This window comes from Mastomys coucha, unplaced genomic scaffold (assembly GCF_008632895.1).
Source record: "Mastomys coucha isolate ucsf_1 unplaced genomic scaffold, UCSF_Mcou_1 pScaffold15, whole genome shotgun sequence".
Classification (NCBI taxonomy): domain Eukaryota; kingdom Metazoa; phylum Chordata; class Mammalia; order Rodentia; family Muridae; genus Mastomys; species Mastomys coucha.
This window is the reverse complement of record NW_022196897.1, coordinates 137,588,742-137,595,626: the sequence shown is the minus strand read 5'-3', so window position 1 is coordinate 137,595,626 and position 6,885 is coordinate 137,588,742.

Genomic DNA, 6,885 nt, shown 5'->3' with positions numbered 1-6,885 from the left:
TAAAATACCCTTGAACTCCCAATCATCCTATGTGTCACTAAACATGGTAGGGGTAGGTTTCTCTCTCTTTCTTTCTTTCTTTCTTTCTTTCTTTCTTTCTTTCTTTCTTTCATTCTCTCTTTCTTTCTTTTTTCTTTTATGAATACACTGTGTGTGGAAGCCAGAGGTCAGCCTTGGGTTTTGGTCCTCATCTTCCATCTCTTTTTTAAAAGGGTCTTTTGTTGCTACTGTGTAGCCCTGAAATTCAGAGAGCTTTCTGGCATCCCCACCTCTGCCTCCTATCTTGGCATAAGAGTTTTAGGATTCCATACATGCTACTGTGTCTACATGGGTTGCTACTGTGTCTACATGGGTTGCTACTGTGTCTACATGGGTTGCTACTGTGTCTACATGGGTTCTGGGAATCCAGACTTTATCTTCTCTCTACCAGCTGAGCGACCTCCAAGCACTGATGGAGGATAATTTTTCTAAGAGTAAAATTGCATTTTATGCTCATATTAAAACAGAAAGATGTCTCAGCAAGCAAAGGCACTGGCTACCAAGGCTGAGAACCTGAGTTCAGTCCCTGGAATTCACACAGGAGGAGAAAACTTCTCCTAGAGTTTGACCTCCATACATTCATGCCAATGGCAACACACATACACACACACACACACACACACACACACACACACACTCATGCACACACACGCAGACACTCAAGTACACACATTTACTCATGAACAAACACAATCATGAATATATATACACACACACACACACGCACAAACTTACACACACACACTCATTCACAAACACACTGATGGTTCTGCACACACTCTTACACACACACAAATTAAGAAAAACAAGACAATTTTTAAGAAATTAGAAGTTGAGAAAAAAGAAATTAAGAAAGGAAGATAAAGCTGGGCAGTGGTGGCACACGCCTTTAATCCCAGCACTTGGGAGGCAGAGGCAGGTGGATTTCTGAGTTTGAGGCCAGCCTGGTCTACTGAGTGAATTCCAGGACAGCCATGGATACACAGAGAAACCCTGTCTCGAAAAACCAATTAAAAAAAAAAAAAGAAAGGAAGACAAGCTTACTATCACTTCACCTCATGCACATGAAGAAGAGAGCCAAGGTCTAATTGGAAAACCTAAAGCCATACAATTTCTAGACATAAAACAAGAGAAAATTCACTGTGACTTTTGGTTAAGCCAAGAATTTTTAGACAAGACACAAAAACTATGAGATAAAAAAACTGGAAATTTTTAACTTAAAATAAAAAAATTGGAGTATTTTCTGGTGGCTTAGCATTCAGGAGGTGGAGGCAGGAGGATTAGGAGTTCAAGGTCATCCTTGGCTACATAGCAACTTCAAGGCTGGCTTGGGAAACATAAGACCCTGCGTCAAACAAACAAACAACCCCCAAGCCAAGACAACAACAAAACTACCAGCAACAATAAAATATAAAAGCCCTGTTCTAATAGCATTGACTGTTAAAAACATGAAAAGATAAACCAGAGATTAGAATATGCAGGCAAACCCAGCATCTGTAAAAGGTTTGCGTCTAGAAGACACCGTTTATCTATCTGTTCATTTATTTGTTTCCGTTTCTATACTTGATCTCTGTTTATGTAGAAAAAGAAAGGAGAGAGAGCTTCCACAACTCAGTAAGAAGAAAATAATCCAATAAAACAGACAAAATATTTTAAAAGTACTATATTATCTTTAATTATTTATTTTTAGTTTTACACACACACACACACACACACACACACACACACACACACACACACTTCCTGTATGTTGGTGCACCATGAGCCTGGCAAGTGCCTGTGGAGGCCAGCAAAGGGTGCGAGAATCCCCTGGAACTGGTGCTACCACCATGTGGATGCTGGGAACTGAACCTAGATCTCTGCAAGAGCAGCCAGCGCTTTTAACCACTGAGCCATCTCTCCAGCCCCAAGATACCGTATTCATAGGCATTTTTATCATTTCGAGAGAACCCCTGAGAACAGGACTTAAGGAAGCCTTCTTTTTATTTGGCTCATGACTTCAGAGGCTTCAGTTCATGGTTGCTCAGCTCTGTGTGTCTGAGCAGAACATGGTGGCAGCAGGAGTATGTGTGTGTGGGGATCCTTATATCAGAGGGGGAGGGGAAGGAGGAGGAGAAAAGGGAGGTCTCAAATATGCCCCAGTGACCCTAATTCTTCCAGATGGGCCTCGCATCCTGACATTTCCAGATCTTCCCCAAACAGTGTCATGAGCTGGAGATCACCCCTTTATCCACTCTTATTTAAGCCATTCCATCATGCTCCAAGCCCTCAAAGTCTCCTCTCCATCTCCTAACGTGAAATGTATTTGGTCCATCTGGGAAGTCTTCCTAGCTGCTTTGGGCAGCGGTCACACTGTTCAAAAGTGTAAGTCCAGAGTCTCCTCTGAGACTAAAGGCAAATGCCTTTAAAAATCAAAAACAAGTGTCAAAAAACAAGTCACAAAAGCATGGAATAAGCACTCCCATACCAAACGGGAGGCAATAGGAGAGAACAAGAAAGGAGCGGACCCAAGCAAGCTGGATAGCCCGCAGGATAAACATGAAATCCTGTAGCATCCTGTTCCACATCAGGGATGCACACACACTGGCGGGACGTGAGTTCCAAAGGACTTGGGGAAACCTGCCCTGTGGCCTTGCCCATTGCAGCCCACATAGCTTCTATCCTGGACTGGTACACGACACCCACCTTTTGCTCTGCAGACTTCTCACAGTCTTAGCATCTTCAACATCCTGTGGTCTCCATGACAGCTTAGGCTTCAGCCTCATGGGTTTATATATCAGCCCCTCAGGGACAGCTAGTAGGGACTCTGACACTGGGCTACCTTGGCATATCCTTTGTCAGATATCACATTTAATCACATCTTCCTACTGTCTCAGGATGCAGGGGGGGTGGGGGGTGCGGGAGCGGAGCATGGAAATGCTGGCAAGTTCTTTGCCAGAATGTAGCATCAGTGGGTTGTAATTTAATTACCAGTTGAGCCCCTGCTTCCATTCCTATTGGCATTCTGGCCTTCTGAGGACCCAGGGAATCAGCCAGTGAGTTCTACAGAGTGTTCTAGACTTTCTCTAGCCTGCTTACCTAAAGATTTCCTAACTCCTTCATAAACCAAGTCCAAAGATTGGACTTGGTCAGACTTAGTCATGTCAGTGACCCTGATAGTAACTTTTATGCTAGTTGGTTCTCTGTGGCTGTGACAAAATGCCTGAGAGAATTGTAACAGATTGTAACAGGGCCCCAGACCTTCCCACAGTTGACACCATGAGAGAAGGACCAGGCAGGCTGCAAAGCTCAGCACGCAGACAGCACCACTTGCGTAACTAGAAACAAAGACCTAATGCATTCATGTCCATAGTTCTGGGAAAGTCTCTGAATGAGCTAATCTTGCTTTTCAGCTCTGTAGTTCTGAGTTCGCCTAACTGTTCTTGTTAACTGAAGTGCATCAACCCAGGATTTTTTTTTTTTGTGCCTAAAAGCTCACCTAAGAAAGGCTCAGTGCTGCATTGGAATTCCAACCATCCAATGTAGTTCCTTGCCAGCTAATAAAGACTTTCTTTTGGCTTAAACCCAAGTCTGAGCAGTCAATCATCTCTGGTGAATACCCACAACAGAAACAACTGAAGGGAGAAAACTCACTTTGCTCATGGCTTTGGAGGTTTTGGTGCATCGCAGTGGGGAAACAGAAATTCACATCATTGTAATTAGAATGGAGGTAGCAGAGAAGAGAGGGAGGGAGCAGGGGAAGGGGAGTGGGAGGGGAAGGGAAGGAGGGAGAGACAGAGAAAGAGATGGAGGAAGAACCCACAAGGAATGGTTACAACTGTGATTTCAAAGAGATGTGTGGCCCAGCAGCGGCTCACTTTGCTCTTCTGTCTGAGGAGACTGCAAAGCACGGAGGTGCTGCATGGAGAACTGGTGATCTAGCAGCTCTACAGCCTCTCTCCCTCTGTCCCTCCTCCCTCTGTCCCTCCTCCCTCTGTCCCTCCTCCCTCCCTCCCAGCTTCCTTTCTTCCCCAGTATTTTTCTTCATATTGACTTTGATTTATTATTACTATTACTATTATTACTATTATTATAATTATTATTTTAAAGATAGCATACAAAGAAAGAGATTTAAGTCAGGTGTGGTGGGTGGCACACATCCTTAGTCCCAGCACTAGGGAGGCAGAGGCAGGTGATCTCTGAGAGTTCCAGGCAGCTCGGGCTACATAGAAAGACTCTGAGCAAAACAAAAATCATAACAAAAAAAAAGAAGGGGTTCTGCTGGAACATTCTCAAATGTGCCCACCATTATACTTTGTCCCCATTGTCCCCATCTTCTTCCCCCACCATGCTGATCTTCTTTCCTTCTGTGTCATACATATTCCATTACCCTCATTTCCCCTCCTCTCTTTAGACTTCTTCCTCCCTTTTATAGCTCTATTTCCATTTCCATGTCCTACAGGTGTGTGTGTGTGTGTGTGTGTGTGTGTGTGTGTGTGTCTGTATTTAACCAGATTCTTCATATGAGAGAAAAAGATATCTGCCTGAGCTGTTTAGATTTGTGAACTTGTCACAAACTAGAGTCAGCTGGGAAGAGGAACGTCAGCTGAGGAATTGTCCCCATCAGGTTGGCCTTTGGGCACGTCTGTGGGCTTGATCTCCATCCATGATTGATGTGGGAGGGCCCAGCACGCTGTGGGAAGTGCCATCCCTAGGCAGGTGGGCCTGGGGGTGTATTAAAAGGTATCTGAGCAAACCAGAGTGAGGAAGCCAGGAAGCAGCATGCCCTGTGGTCTCGGTTTCAGTTGCTGCTTCCAGGTTACTGCATGAGTTCCTTATTTCCCTAAACGGTGGACTGTGACATGGGGCGTTGGTGGAGAAAAACATAACTGTGGACAGGTTCTCTAGAGCACTCTGGCCCCTGTCCAATTTAGCCTCAAGGTTTCCTCTCTCAGCTTCCCAGACACTGCTGCCCCCTGGTGACCTGGACAGGTATAGGACAAGGTAGGAGTAGAAGGGGGAGCTGGGGGTGTCATTTGAGGGCAGAATGGAGGAGCAGGTGAGGCTCTTCGAAGGAGGAGTGTCTACGCTGAAGACACATGATTTCACTCAGGAGTTGGTGAGAGAACAGAAGGATGGATGGAGTGATGACAGACAAAGCTACCCACCTTGAGGAACAACACTGTATGCCTGGGGTTCACAACTCACTGAGTTGCCTCCACCACTATCCTGGGAAGGCCACGAGGATAACATGCTTGCTCAGGGTCAAGCAGTCAGTCAGGCACAGTGCTGGAGACATGCCCTGTGACTTGTTGGCATGCTCTGTGGCTCCACTTCAGAGAGGATAGAGGCGTCCAGGGGGTAGAGGCACAGTCTTGCAATCTGGGCATCTGGATGCTGTCTTAGCAGCGCTACACCCAGATACTGCTCAGAGCTGGAGGAGGTAGACATGGCCTGTGTGGACAGGAGCAGGCTTGCTGGGAAGCAGTGGATGGTGCAGCCTTCAAGGCTGGACCCTGAGTCTTTGATAGGCAGCTAGAGCTGCACACTGGGGGGGTGGGGGTGGGGGTGCCCCTCCTTAAGTTCTAGATATCATCTGAAGGATGTGTCCTTTTGGAATTTATGCCAAAGCCTTCAGAGTCCTTTTAAGGGCATCTTAAAACAAGTTTTCACAATACTTTTCTCGACCGATGTTGGTCAATGGCTTAAACTCAAAAAGCACAAATGTGTTCGTTCCAGCTCCAGCCTTTGGCCAACTCCCTAGAGCCATCAGGGCACTGGTTCTAATGTCTTCTTTCACACAGGCTTGGCGCACAGCCACCCTGCACTCGAGGTGCTTTCCTCTCCCTGCACTCTGACATGCCTGTTTTTCTCTCAGCAGCACATCACTTGGCTGTGTTATCCATCACAAGGCCCATCACAACACCATCGGGCCACATGGTGTGCACTGAGAGTGCATCTCACACAGCCTTCCTTCAGATCTGGATATTTCTGGTTTTCTTGTGTGCACAAACATTCGGGGCTAGAGGGGGCAGCAGGGGGCCCAGGGACCTTTGAAGTTTCCCTTGTGAGACAGTCTAAGTGAAAGGGGAACGGAGGAATGCCAGGGGCCAGAAGGCGTGCACATGGCCATTTTGATGGACATTGTCAGATGCCTTCTACAACAGCAGGGCGGAGTCTCACTCCTCTGAGAAAGGCAGGGAGAACAGAGACCTGACTAGTCACCCTTCTGATTCTATGAAAATGGTATCTGTGTGATGAGCCATCATGATTTGATTTCCAGTGCGAAGAACTGTCCTGCTTTCCCATGCCATGTAGAACAGGCCTCATTTTAGGAACCCTACAAATGGTAGGAAGGGCCATGGGATGCCCAATGAGGTCCTGGGCTGGGGCTGGTCCTGGTCAGTGAAGGATGTGGCTGTGGTAGAGGGCTTTATTATTATTATTATTATTATTATTATTATTATTTGTATTTTTGAGACAGGGTTTCTCTGTGTAGCCCTGGCTGTCTTGGAACTCACTCTGTAGACCAGGCTGGCCTCGAATTCAGAAATCTGCCTGCCTCTGCCTCCCAAGTGCTGGGATTAAAGGTGTGCGCCACCACCGCCCGGTCTATTATTTTTTTAATATTCCAACTCTACTACTTATTTTTTAAGCCTTGGATACCCTGTTTGTGAAAAAAAAAATAAAAATAAAAGAGCTCACTAAAGAGAGTTCAGAATGAATTTTGAGTTCCATATTAAATGGCTGCCCTAGTTTCTGGCTCCAACATCATGTTTAGTAAATGTTTGTTGCATCAATGCAGTAACAGCAGAGCCAACACAGGCACTTTTGTATCTAAACCCTCTCACGTTTGACCTTGTTGAA